Raw genomic sequence first — 13947 nt, forward strand, 5'->3', positions numbered from 1 at the left:
AATTACAGCCCCAAGGTGCATAATGACCAAGAACCATTCACAAATCCACCTTCTGGGAAGCGGGCATTTCAGAGCAGACCAGCAGACGCGTCGCTTTTCTCTCGTTATAAAGAAGAGGACTTGAAAGCAAGGCAAACAGGGCAGCTGTGAGCCGAGCGCCGGCCGGACCTCAGCCCAGCGCTGGCACCAGCGATGCTTTTATTGTTCCAGATGTATTTTTAAATGGAGCAGCATTAGGAGAGAGGCCTTTTAATAGCTGGCTTTACATGCTTCCCTTGTGCTCTCGACAAGGGAGTTCAAAGGGGTTCAGAGACACGCTATGCTCTCAATTGCACCGATATAAAAGCTGATGAAGTCAAAGCAACAGGCTTGGCAGGAGAGACACTGTGGGCTTGCACAAAAGGAGGGGAGAGGGCTGCGCTCTCACTTGCAACAGCTTCAAAATCCCTAAAATCCATTTGATTTAGACTTTGACAAGAGATGAGCAGATTTTCTGCAATGCAGTCAGGCTCAAGCAGGGCAGGAAGGGTGAAATTGTTTGCCAGAGCATCAGAGTGACTTTTTCCTCCCCTTCCAAATGGAAACACAAAGGCTTGCTGTGAAAGAGAAACAAAACCTGCTTGCAGAACAGGCTGGAAATAAAAATCATAATTTATCTTGGTTGGAGCAAAATAATTTTCCCCCTCAAAGTCACTGAACTATAATCCACCCCCAACAGAACACTCAGAAACTAACTGAGGACACAGCTCCAGGCACAGCTCCCAGCCTCTGAGGGATGTCAGGGCATTGCAGATCTCCAAGGAAGGGGCCTTTCCCCTCCAAGCAGGGCTCACTGCCCACAGAGCACACACACTCTCTTTCCAACAATTTCCAACCTCTGCATCTACCTCCCAGGCTCTGCTTTCAGTCATGTGCACTGATGCTGCAGTTACCAGGGCACTTCTGGAGAGGTAAAAAAAAACAACCAGCCATACCTATCCACACAGGACCAGGTTATGTAGGTGTACACACATCTATATGTGTGTTTGTGCATGCGCAGATGTGCTTCTTTTTAAGAGCAAAGCTACATTTTGGTGCAGGTCTGGGCTGTCGACCACAGCCCCATGCCTCTAAACCACAGTGGTTCACAAAGCCCACTCTGTCCCTTCTTTTTCCCTTTCCAAAATTCTTTTATGAAGGAAAGATCTATGCTGGAGCAAGTCTCCCTTCTGCCTGGCCATTCAGAACAGGTTTTTCCTCTATAGAAAGAGGGGCCTTTCCATAACTAGCCTGGTGCGCAACCTCCAAAAAATTACCAGTGGATGAAGGCACCCAAGCAGATGGGGCTGGTCCATGCACAGAAAGCTTCCGTCCAACACCACCCGTGCATGCAGCTCCTGCATGTCCAGGGTTGCAAAAACCAAGGCAAGATTTGCAGGGAGAGGTGATTTTCACCCAATGAGGGCACAGGATGGTGGTACTTTGTCTTGGGTTTGTGGCATCCGTAGAGTAGAGTAATAAAATAATAGAATCATGAAGAAAGTAGAGCGGAAGAGAGGAGTGGGAGAAAGGAGTAGAGTAGAATCATAAGAAGAGTAGAGTAGAAGACCAGAGTGGAGTAGACGACCAGAGTGGAGTAGACGACCAGAGTGGACAGAAGAGAGTAGAGTAGATTAGACTAGACAAGCCAGATTTGAATGCTACATTCAATGGCCATCCAGCATCAGGATAGAGTAGGGAGTGTGATGGAAGGTGTTGAGTGTTGTGGAAACTGAACTGAATGAAAATAAATGGCTTTAGCAACCCGAATGATCCCCACTTGTCGCTTTGATGCCAAAGCAGGTGGTATAAGCAGAAATTTCACTCTCTTCCTTTCCTCCTCACACACCTACCTGACTCAAGAGGTGGAATCGGAAGAAGATCAGAGGGCTTCAGAGCAAAGCAGCTCAGCTTGGATGGGATTTAAACATGGGTAAATAATAGTAATAATATAATAGTAATAGCTACAATACAGCTCTTGGACAGCACAGCAGCTCCTTCACGCACCGAAGGCGTTATCCCTCTGCAGCTGAATTTCAGGCTGAGGAATGCGACTGTCACCAAGAGGGGAAGGGAAGGAGGACGCTGTCCCTATGGCTATCGGCCCGCCCTCATTAACGCGTTTGAGCGGCCGCCAGCCGCGAGCTGGGAAGTGAACTTTCCTCTGAACCCCATTCCTTGCACCAGAGGGAGCTTCTCACCCTGCCTCGCGCCCCTTATCTCCCTCTCAGCCTTCCTGTTTATGTTTCCCATTAGATTACTGTAATTAATGCAATAACAGCAGATAGTGTTTGGGAACACGGTTAGCTACCACTCGGAGGAGGAGGGTCTGGTGATGCTCGCGGGGATGAGCAAAGCAGCTCTGAGGTGGGATCTGCAGATGCTCATTCCCATACCTGGAGATGCTCCCCAGGCAATGCAGGTGCAGCTCTGAGCCCTGAAGGTTGGGTGACGCTTGCAGTGATGTTCAGAGGTTCTCAATGGGAAGAAAGCAAGCAAACCAAAGTGCAACCGAGCACTAAATGCATGGGAAGGGGTCTGGCTTAAATGCAGAACAGACCCTTTTGCTGCACTGGAAAGCACTGCAAAGGGACGCTCCTTCCAGTGAATCCTTCAGTAGATGCAGTTATACCCACACCACACCTCCACACAGCATAACGCAGTAGATGCTTGCACCTTTGTGCTGCATATCCCCATAAAACATCCAAATTCTTCTCCCTATCCCCTGTATTACTTCTGCCCGATGGACAAAAGCACAGGAACAGATACTGGAATGCATGGGAGGGAGAAAAACAGGAATATTGTGTACCCAAGCAGTTCTTATTTACCATTTTCTTCTACTTACCCTATCTTTAATTTTAGATCAAATGTGTTTCCCTAACAATTTTGAATAAAATTATTGCTATTTTACTGGTGGGAAGAAGATGGACAAAACCCCCTGCACCCCGCATTTCCTCCCGGGAGAGGATCTCCTGCAGCACACCATCACCCTGTGCTGCTGCTGCTGTTCCCTCAGATGCCAAAATGCAATCATCAGGGGGAAACCAGAGCCATAAACTCCAGCCCTGGCTGTTAATCAGGGTGATCCCCCCACAGATCACTATCTGAATCAAAGCCCCCAGCTGATGTATGGGCTCTGCTGTGTGTCAGGGACCCTTTGGTGGAAACAGCCCCCTCACTGTTATATGGCACCTGTGGGACTGTCACTATCGGCCCTGCAGACCTCTCCATCCCTGGGAGATTTAGTGGGGGTCACAGGAGTGTGACACGTAGGTAGCAGGGTAATAGGTGCTGTATAAGGGCAAGGGGAGATACGTATCTTCAAGGAGGGAGGAAATTCAGCAGTAGAGCAAAGCAAAACAAGGGCAGGGGGGCAAGCAGGCTTTGAAGTGAAAGCCTTGGCTGGTGGCTGATCCCATTAGCCCAGGAGAGGTGGGAAGGAAAGCAGCCCTGGGATGTGTGGTGGGAAGGACATGGGTGCAGTGGGTTTATTGCTGCTATGCTGGATGCAGGCTGGATGGAGTTCTGCTTGACACTGGGCAAACAGGGCAGAAGCACAACAGAAACAGATCCACATTGTAAGGAGTGTGGAGGGCACCTCTTACTCTACAATTCTGACACAAGCAAAGCTGCCTTGTGGCTTTTATTGCCCCACAATATTGATTTTCACAGCAACCAGCCGAATTAGCCAAGCATACTCTGCAACACTGCTGTTTGGCATCTGCAAGCTTCATTTTTACAACACGTTCAGCTCATTTATTTTGGCCTTTGGTGCAGTGCACCCTGCCCGTTCCCTGTGTGAGATCAGAACAGCCACTGCAGTCTGATGCCATTCATCAGCTCTCTTGCCTATGCATCCTCTCCTATTCCCTTGTTCCTGAGGGGCCCAAGGCAGTTGCCATGCTTCTCAGATAGGCACAAACCCACCCCTCCCGGCACAGAAAAGGGCATTTTCTTATGAAACCTCCAGCAGCCTTTGTTGCCCCCGGCCAGCAAAAAGCATGAACTGCAATCCTTGCTGCTGGGGAAATAAATTTCCCTTCAGATGTGCACGGAGAACCCTTGGGTGGTGGTGCAGCTTTGTTCTGCCTGCACTGATTGTTAATGCAGCCTGGAGGAGCTAGAGCTGCAGGCGAGCCCTCGAGGATGCAGTGAAATCATACAGCTTGTTGGATGACAGCATGCCCTTAACAGCAAACAAATATCCAACTGCACAGCAAATCCTGCCTGGGGGACATAGGATGGGCTGGAAAACACAGCAGCCACTTGATGCAGAGCACTAACTCTCCATGAACTCATGCTGCTCACTTACCTGCGTACTTGCAGACCTCTTGCAAGGACAAGAACAGTCTGCACTGCTGTCCTGGGCATTGCCACTGTTCCCTATGTAACAGCACAGCAAACAGTTGCTGCACCCTCAGCTCAGATGCTCTGATTAAACTAACAGCTGTGATGTGCACAGCACACAAGGAAGAGGAGATATCCAGGGAGTGCTCAACACCCAAAATGCAAGCAGAACGCTCAAGGTGCAAACACAGCACCTGAGATGCGTGCAGCACAACACCTGATGTCCCTGCACAGCACCAAGATGCAAGCACAGCATTGTACCCACACCATGCACAGCACCTGAGATGCATGCAGCTCAACATCTGATGTGCGTGCACAGCATTACACCCACATCATGCACAGCACCTGAGATGCATGCAGCTCAACATCTGATGTGCGTGCACAGCATTACACCCACACCATGCACAGCACCGAGATGCACAGCACCGAGATGCACAGCACCGAGATGCACAGCACCGAGATGCACAGCACCGAGATGCACAGCACCGAGATGCACAGCACATCTCTGCATCCATAGCATGCACAGAACCTGCAGCTCTTGCGGCACAGGGCTGAAGGCACAGCAGCTGCCTGCGGGCTCTGCTCGCACTCGCTAGGGGGAGGCAGCCTCCAACAGAAGCCAGATGAGGATCTCTCAGAGCAGCTCGGAAGGGCTCCATCTTCTCCATACAAAGGCATTTCCCTCGTACCAGCCCCAGTCTGAGCCTCCCCAGCGCTAGGCTTGCTGCAGCTCTGTTTGGATTCCTGGGCTCGGTTGCTTTTGCCTCCCCAGATCCCCCTCCATCCCAGCATGTGCCAACAATGAGATCAGCACAGAATGTAACAGCTCTGCTGCCCTGAATGACAAAGCCAGGCACCCTTTAAATCTGTATCGTTTCCATATTGAAGTACTTAGAAAAATCCTTCTCAGGTGACACAACTTAAGGAGCCATTTGATGATTATAAATAGGATGGATATGAGGGATGCGGCACAAAAAGACATGCTGATCTGTTCCAAAAGCAATTTCTTAGACCTTGTACCTAAAGTCTGTGGGGTGTTTTTTGTTTTGTTCAGAAGCTTTCTGAAATCATCTGAAACAAAAGCGGTTACTTGCAAAGATCAGCGCTGGGAGGTGGTTGCCCTCCCCCCTCAGCCTTAGGGAAAGAAAGCTTAACGAAGGATGCAGTCAAATTTTTAAGGAAGTTTGAGAAGAGATTACATTTTGAAACCCCGCAGTGCCTTCACTGGGCTAATTTAGGGGGAAAAAAGCTGAATTTCTGCTTTCTCTGGAGCTCTTGGGGTGACATTTTTGCTCAGCTGTGCTCAGTAACCCCGGCTCAGCTGCAGTCTGGAGGGGCTCATTGCACACCCACTCGGTGCAGAAAGGGCTGAATGTGCACAGCCTTGAGTGAGGTCACAGCCCTGACCTCCATTTACCTGCTCCCAAAGCAGAGCTGTGGGCAGAAATCACAACACAGCAATCCTTCCCCCTGCTGTGAACTTGGAGCTGCCAAAGCCCATCCCCTCCTGTGTGCTGAGCATCCTAAGGATCCCACATTGCTAACCACCAGCAGCAAGTGGGGAAATAGGATTTAATCCTGTCAAGAAGCTTCTACAGAAGCAGGCTTTCTGGCTCCCCAGGCAATTTAATGCCATATTCACCTGAATCACTGTGTCTAAACATCCATCTGTTACCAGCACAGCTTCATACAAACAGCTCGGGAAATTCAAAGGGGATTCAGGCTTCAGGCCTCCCAGCTGTGAAGTGATTTTTCTCTGCAAATGAGGGTTCAGCTCAGTTTGGGATCTCAAAGCAGGTGGTTTGCTCCAGAAGAGTCTCAAGCAGGTGGCCCCAAGCAGGTTTGCTCCCTAGCTGCATGCAGCCCCTTGTCTTCCCACCCCAAAATGCACAGGCGAGGACCTAGAGGGGTTTTGCAGCAAAACCCATCAGAAAACGGGAAATTGGCTTCTGTCAGCTTGCCATTTCTGGTAAGTTGTAGTCATTGCTGCCACAGAGCCCTTTGCAGAACACCCCCATCTCTGCACCTTTGCTTTGGCACAGAATGAGGTAAGAACGTTTGCTGAGGTTGATCCTTGGCTGCATGCAGCAATGCAATTTGGTCCCAGTTCACCCAGCCATGCCAGCAGAGCTTGGCCTGCTGCCCCCACACCTCACCCACCCCTAGGGATGGATGCAGTACTGGGATCTACCTTTCTGTGCGCTCCACACACCTTATCCCAGCTTCCCACCTTCCAAACTGCTGCCCCAGCTCACAGCACTTAGAGCAGCCCCAAATTATCACAGAGCAAAAATCCCAATTCTACCCCCCAAAACGCAGCCCAGAGGAGCTGGAGCAGAGTCTCACTGAATGCAATGAGCTGTGTTTATCTTCTGGTTCAGCACTACCTCTCACAGAAAGAGGAAATGGTTTGGAGACTTGTTTTTTTTTTCTCTCTATTTTTTTTTTCCCCTCCCAGATGAGCAAAATGTAAACTAAATGCTGACACAAAGGAAAGAAGTTTTGCAGCAAGAGAAAGTTCAGCCATGGCTGAGCAGTTCCCACGAATGCTGTCCTGCAAGGAGGAATTGGGGCATATCCTGGCTCTGGGCAGCCTGGTCTGCTGCTTGGCAACCCTGCACATAGCAGGGGGGGTTGAAACTAGATGATAACTGTGGTCCTTTTCAACCCAGGCCATTCTATGATTCTATGCTACAGAGCACAGAGCAATTTGCACAAAGCAAAAGCAACCCCAGAGCCAGGTTGGAACAACCAGCAATGTTCCCCCTGCAATAGCACTGGGTGATCCTGCAAGCAGGAGGCTGAGGTTTTGTAGGATGCTCCCTATGCCTCGGGAACACAGCTAACAGAGAGATTTCTGCATCACCAAGGGTTGCTCAGAGCCACACCAGGACTGGCATGAGGGTTTGGCCTGAGGGTGAGAGCGGAGCACCGAGCACTGAGAAACAAACCCACATGGAGCACTGGGGCTTTCCCAAATATCATGCAAGAAATAATACTCCACCTGAAGAGATCATCTTGTCATCTTCCCTCAGCTTTAGAAGCAAGTCATTCCTGCTCACGAGGAAGCTTTACAGAAAGCCTGCTGGCAGACTCAGAGCATTTTCAAGAGATGCTTCACAAGTAATACCCATAGGACAACGCTGCCCTAATAGCTCCAGCAACAGGAAAATGGAACAACCAAGCAGTCCATCCCTTTACCAAACACGACCCCTAGGACACATCACCTACAAAGCACACAACCATTAAGGCAGCAGCCAATGCTGCAACAAAAGCACCCTGCTCCTAATAAGCTTCATTAACAGCAGCTGAGTTGAAAGGAGCCACCATCAGCTGATGGGGAGGTGTTTATATGAAGGTGAGACTCAATTAGTGGAAATAAGGGTGAGGAACTTGCTGTAGGGGTAAAAATAGTCGTGCTGCAGGCAGTAGGAGCAATTCTTTAATAGTGATGTCAATACAAAAATACAGCTGTAGCTCTGAGCCCTGCACCCAGATTGTGGATGGAAGGCAAAGCAGCAGATTCATGCCTGCAGCAGTGATGCTGTATTTTTGGGTGCTCACAGGGCTGAAGGTGGCACTGAGCACAGCCACTGGGTGGCAATCTCCATCCAACGGTGACACCCCTGGGACTGCCACATCCCCTCCCTTCGCCCTACATGCAAATGTGCTAACATCTGGTAGCCAGGCACCTCATACAGATAGAGCCTAGCTATGCAAATAAGGAACAGGGCCCAGCTGAGCTGTCATCTACTTACAGCTCTTCGGTTTTAATTATTATTACATTATTTTTTTCCCAATGCTTGTTTGCTGGTTGCGCTTCTCCCTGCTGCTTGCTGGGCTCTATCGCTGTGCCTGGGGCAATGTCCCCACCCTAGCAGGGAAAAACAGCCCTTTGAGATGAGGTGCCATGCTTTGTGTGAGGTCTGTGTTACCCACAGATCTCCTGCTTTTCCCCCACTCAGTATTTCCCATTTCCACCCTGCGCAGGATCAGGGCTCACAGCATCCTGGGGATCCCCAGGCAGGAGCAATGGGAGCTCCAAATGCAGCCCCTCTCTTCTCTGTTCACAGTGGGGGCATCACTACAGCTCTACCCATGGGATATTATGAGGACAAGCCTACACCCACAATGCCCAGAGGATGTAGGCTGTGCTTCCAGCTGCTAATGCCGTGCACACTGTAGAGCAGCACAGCTCAGACCCAAGGACCCGATGACTCAAGTCTGTGTAGCAAAACTAGCAGCAAACCACTGCATAAACTTTTGGTTATGTTGGCCTTACCTGTGCTCCTGCTGCAGCTTTCAGAGCTGCTTCATCACCAGCGTTACCCTGAACCACACAGATAACAGCCCTCCCAGTGCCACCATCATCCTTATCTTGCAAAAAAGGCTCCCTCCAGGCTTTGGCTATCCAAAACCCAAGCATTGCAGATAACCCACAATAGTGGAGAACGACACCAGGAATAAGATCTCTGCCCCAAAACGAGCACAGCCACCTTTTCCTCCTCTCCCAAACCGCTGCCCAGGAGCAGGAGGGAGGTGATGGAGTACACTGCTCCAATACCAATGACTAAGATGCTTTGGTTCCCCTCTGGTTTTGTGGGGACAAGCAGAGATGCTGCGATAGGTCTCAGTGCTCGTCGCTGTGGTCGCTGCTGAAGAAATAACTGTGGTAGCACCAACAAGAGGAATTGCAACAGGTGGTGAAGTGATGCAAGGCACTGCTGCCGTGGGAGAGAAATGGTACCCATGAGGTGGGAGCAGAGCAAGTGGCCCAATGGAAAGGTGGGTGATGTTAAAAGGTCTCTGGAGCTTATCTGCAAAGTGCTGCCCCAGAAAGAGGGAGAATGCTGACACGGAGGAGCAGTAGGGAAGAAGATTTGCACCGAGTACCAAAGAAGCTTCGACGAGCTCTGGAACAACCAGCACTGGCAATGTTTCCCTTGCAAAAGGGATTCCTGCAAGCAGGAAGCCAAGAAGAGTTTTTGTAGGAAAAACATCATGCCTTGAGAATGCAGCTAATAGAAGAATTTCTTCTTAACCAGGGCTTGCTCAGAGCCCGCCAGGACTGACACCAGAGCTGCCCCAAATGGAGGGCAAACAGGAAGAAGTTGGTGACAACTGGGGGCAGCTTCTGGCTTCAGGGCCAGTGTTACCCACACCACCAGCCTGTTCTCACTGGGCGAAGGTGATGAGAGGAGAATTTCTCTGGGTGCGGCTTTCCCAGAAGGGTGAAGCTGTTCACAAACACTCTGATTCAGCCTCGAGATTTCAGGGTAATCATTAAACAGGAAAATGCCTTTGTAGCTTAAAAGAACTTTGCTCGCTGCCAATATCTGCTCCCAACTCAAGGCTGACAACATTTCCAGGAAACCCTCTCAGCTCCTTTATCATTTTTATTAAAGGTTGTAAGTCAGTGCTGGTGGCACATTTTAGGCAAATGACTCACGAGAGTGAAGTCCTATTTTAGCACAGAAGTGATCTGATGAGGGCAGCCACAACGCAGCTGGGTGGGAGGGATGTCCAAGCACAAAGGCACTTTGTTCTACCAGGTTTTGATTGTGGATATAGGATACACAACCACAAGAAGGAGGTTCTTGGGTTCTCCCAGCAGAAGGCTGTCAGTTTGGCAGAAGGCAGTTGTGGTTCCTGGCCAACGTGGCCACCAAATCACTCCCATTCACCTCCAAGATAGCATCAACCAGTGGCGGCCACAGAGATGTTGGATGGGAAACAGAGCTGCCGCTCACACACAGAAGTGAGGGCTTGGTTTCATGCAGGTGGAACCAAGAACAGTAGGAGGCACAGACACAAAAAGTCCTGCCTTGGTTTCAATGGTGAACCACACGGTTTGGTCGCACTGTTTTCATTCTTGACTCGGGACGGGGGGAGAGGAAAATGACTCCGACCTGGTTATTTCCCCCGAAACCATCACGAGAAGGTGCTCAGCCAATCGGGGCTGTCGCCCAACATTCCATTCTTCCCTTTTATGGTCAAAATCTGGCCTCTCCAAAAAAAAAATAAAAAAATCAGAGTCAAACATGGACCGCACGGAGATGCGGTGGGTGCGTTGTGGGGCAGGCTGTCCCATGACCTGCTCTGTTGGCACACCACAGGGCCAGGAAAGGGGAAAAAGCTCACCAGGCAGGAGGTGACGCCTCTTGTGGTGTCAAAACCTCTTGGCTCAAAAACGGAGTCCCAGAAGGCCTTGAGATACAGCGTGTGACAGTGGAGGAACTGTTGGGCATCTTGAGTACCTATGGTGATGATAACCAGTTAATTGGGGTTCGAGAAAGCACCACAGCTGCTGATGGGAATGGTCCTGGGAACAATTCCAAGGTTGAACGTGGCTCACACTCCCCATTGTATCTGTTGACACAAGTTGATCCCAGCTCTGAGGGGCATGATCACCTGCAAATTCACACTGTGGGCTGATACTGGGATCTGAGCACCCAGATCAAGATGTAGATGTCCATGTTCAATGCAGAGGAGTTGGACTAGATGACCTTTATAGGTCCCTTCCAACTCGAACAATTCTGACTCTGTGACATAGAGCACCACTAGATGCCAACCCAAACCTTTCCAGATGTCTGGATCTGTTTTTTCCAGGTACAACAACACAGTCCATGCCAATCTTTGCGTGGCAGTGAGAGAACTGCCCTACCCTGCCCTCAAAAAGAGGTAGATGAGACAGATAACTAATGAGCCATGAAGGAAACCACTTTCCTACTCTGACCCTGAGCATCCTTTCTGGCTTTTGTTCTGACCTGAGGCAGGATCTGCAATTATCTGTCCTTTTCAAGCGAGATGAGCTCAAGGAAGCTTTGGTCCCTGATCATTGCAGTCCCATCAGATCCCCAAACCCTGCACCTATCCCCAACCAGTGCGTACATCCCAATCCACCCATCAGTACTTATCATGCACCTTCACGAATAGCAGAAAAATTCACAGATGTGTCCCCATTGTATTTAAATTCCAGACTTGGACAGAATGTGGAGCAAATTACTGGAAGAGGGAAAAAGGGTCGCTTGAAGCAATCTGCCAGAGGGTAAAGCTGGGCTCCCACCTCACCCAGTCCCAAATCTTAGCCTAAGGCAGCCCTGTAAAATGAATAAGCTCCCCAGGAACGTGTTTATTCCCAGCACACCTATGTATTTCCTCATACTGATCGTGTTTAAGATGCCAATGTGACACGATCACATTAAAGTGTTTGGTTAGAAGGCAGAGCCCTTACCAAGTGAGAAAATAGAGGTGCCGCTGCTGAAAGGGGATTGAATAATGTCACGTTGGGCCCTGGTTGGGTCTTCATCACACAAACCTATTGGAACTGAGATAGGAGATTCAGTATTGGTGAGCAAAGGAGCGGCCCCTGGGTTTCCCTTTGCCCATCACCCCTTGTAGGGTGATGCAGCCACCAAAATAACAGATTTCATTTCTCTCGCGTTCTTTCTGATGGCCCCCTGGTGTAAAATTAGCAGCAGGGAAGTTTCAGAAATGAATTCTCAAAAGCACTTTGGTTGCAAGAAGAAAAAAATTAGTACCATGGGGAAAATCTCCCAGGCTGAAACTCCACAAATGAACAGAAAAATGCTCTGCTGAGACAGAGGTGTTGTGGGGAAGCATGGAGGACGTACAATATTCTTGACCCAGACTTCCATGCTTACCTGAGAGAGATGAAAGCAAAGCACTTGTGCCACCTCTACTTTCAAAGGGCTGATGATCCAATCACTAATGGGAAGGAATAAAGCAGAGGTATTAAGAAGATGGATTAAGAGCTGTTCCCGTGGTTCATGCTGCGAGCTCGAGGAGCAATTAAAGGAGAGGAATCAATGGGAAGGCAATCCCCCAGGGCAGCACTTCACATGGCACACTCAGTGCCACATGGCCCTCCAGATAGAGCTACCAGCCCACGTACACAACAGGAATATGTCGTGCTGAGCCATTAATGGCAACAAAAGGCAGAAAAAGAACCTTTCCCAGTGGGTATTTAAACCAGCCCTATAGCACATCCAAAAAGATGACCTTAGCTCAACAGATTCCTGAAAATCCACTGCGGAGGCAACTCGTCAGTGTTTAACTGCAGGTTGGTTGTGCTGCTCTCAGTGCACAGGGGAGGACTTGTTCCCACCTGGTAATTAATCAGGGTTAATTAAGAGCAGCACATCTAGCTGATGGGTGCTTAGGGCTGCTCCTTGCCCCAGATGTGTGTGACCCCATGCAATCAGCCATACTCAAGAGGCAGAGCAATGACAGCTCGCTGCTTGTGCTTTCTCACCACTTTATCAAGAGCTGCTTGCTATTTGCTTATTTTCCCCCCATAAATCTCCAGCTCCCAGAGTCCTGTTGTTACATCAGAATCATTCTTCCTTTTTCTGCAAAACAAGAACCGCACAGACTCTCAAGTGGAGAGACAAAGCCGAGGAGGCGATGGGCGTTTGTGCAAAGGCTGTGCCTTTCAGCATGAGCTCCATGTGTCCTCCAGGCTCTGGCTTGTGGCATTCTGGGATATGATGATTTAGGAAAATTACTGACCTTGGCCGAAGCAGGATGACGTGGTGGTCAGAGAGATAAAGCAATTAGGAGGATGAATCCTGCTTTTTTCATCCTGCCAAGATTCTTAAACTGCCTGACCTCTGGAAGGACAGAGCCTGAAAATGAAAATAAAAGGAACGACAAAGGTCATTTGTTAGAGGAAAAAAAAAATGTGCTGGCTTTTCACAACCCCCCTCCCAGTAGCTGTATGAATGTCTTCTCGTGCTTGTGGGCAAATCCCATGTCCCCAGGAGACCTCCAGCAGCTGGGATGGGGCCAGACCCACACATGGGGAGCAGGAGGGTCATGCAGCAGCACGGGGGGGGCACAGACGGGTATCCCCATCCCTGCACTGCCTGGAGATGACGTTACCTTCCCAGTCCATCACTCTGTGCAAGCTCTCCAGGTGAACAAGAATTGCTAAGGGGAAACGGGCATGACAGAGGGCTTTCACTTTCCTTTTCAGCCCTGAGACATCTCCCAGCATCAGGAGGTGACATGTGAAGGAGAGCAGCCTGAACGCTGAGGACCTTCCTCTTCAGCACTGCATAGCAGATGTCCACCTTCAAGCAGTACTTTCAGGTCAGAAGCAGCATCTCTGCCTGCTTCTTCCCCATTGCTATTGGTTTTAAATCAGAATTCCCGGAATCTCTGCTCCTGGTTCCTTCCTGTGATCCTCCTCCCTCCCCCCCCCAGGGGTTTGAGCAGGGGTGCTCAGATTTTACCATCAGTTTTTTTCCCTTGCTATTCCATTCTCTCCAGTCAGCAAAACATTTTACTCTCCAGAGTGAAGTCAAGCTAAAATCCTTAAATTGCAGGCTGCTGCATGGTCCCCGTTGGAGCTGCTGACCTGGAGGCTCAGTGGCCAAGGGTACAGCTCTGTGCCTGGGGAAGGATGCCCCAAGCTGAGGGTGAGCTCCGAGCACCACATCCCTGCTGCCAATGGAGTGAACAATCTGCATGCCAAGCAGCAGGGCAACAGCACTTCTCCATTTCCAAAGCACAGTGCTGTGGTCCTTTCAGGCTGTCGCTTTCCCGCTGCACTACCTG

The 13947-nt window shown here is 49.9% G+C and overlaps 1 long non-coding RNA gene across 2 annotated transcripts; it reads right to left on the minus strand.

The window, feature by feature from the left end:
- Positions 1-9700: 9700 nt before the first annotated feature.
- On the minus strand, positions 9701-13563 carry LOC104913076. 2 transcript variants are annotated; one of them, XR_004161234.1, is made up of 5 exons: positions 12898-13563; positions 12030-12093; positions 11600-11692; positions 10507-10622; positions 9701-10372 (listed from the first exon to the last, which is right to left on the minus strand). It is a non-coding gene; the product is annotated as an uncharacterized LOC104913076 (long non-coding RNA). The 2 variants fall into 2 exon arrangements; XR_004161233.1 differs by lacking the exon at positions 12898-13563 and adding an exon at positions 12388-12882.
- Between the last annotated feature and the right edge of the window lie 384 nt (positions 13564-13947).

This window comes from Meleagris gallopavo, chromosome 13 (genome assembly GCF_000146605.3).
Source record: "Meleagris gallopavo isolate NT-WF06-2002-E0010 breed Aviagen turkey brand Nicholas breeding stock chromosome 13, Turkey_5.1, whole genome shotgun sequence".
NCBI classification, from domain to species: Eukaryota; Metazoa; Chordata; class Aves; order Galliformes; family Phasianidae; genus Meleagris; species Meleagris gallopavo.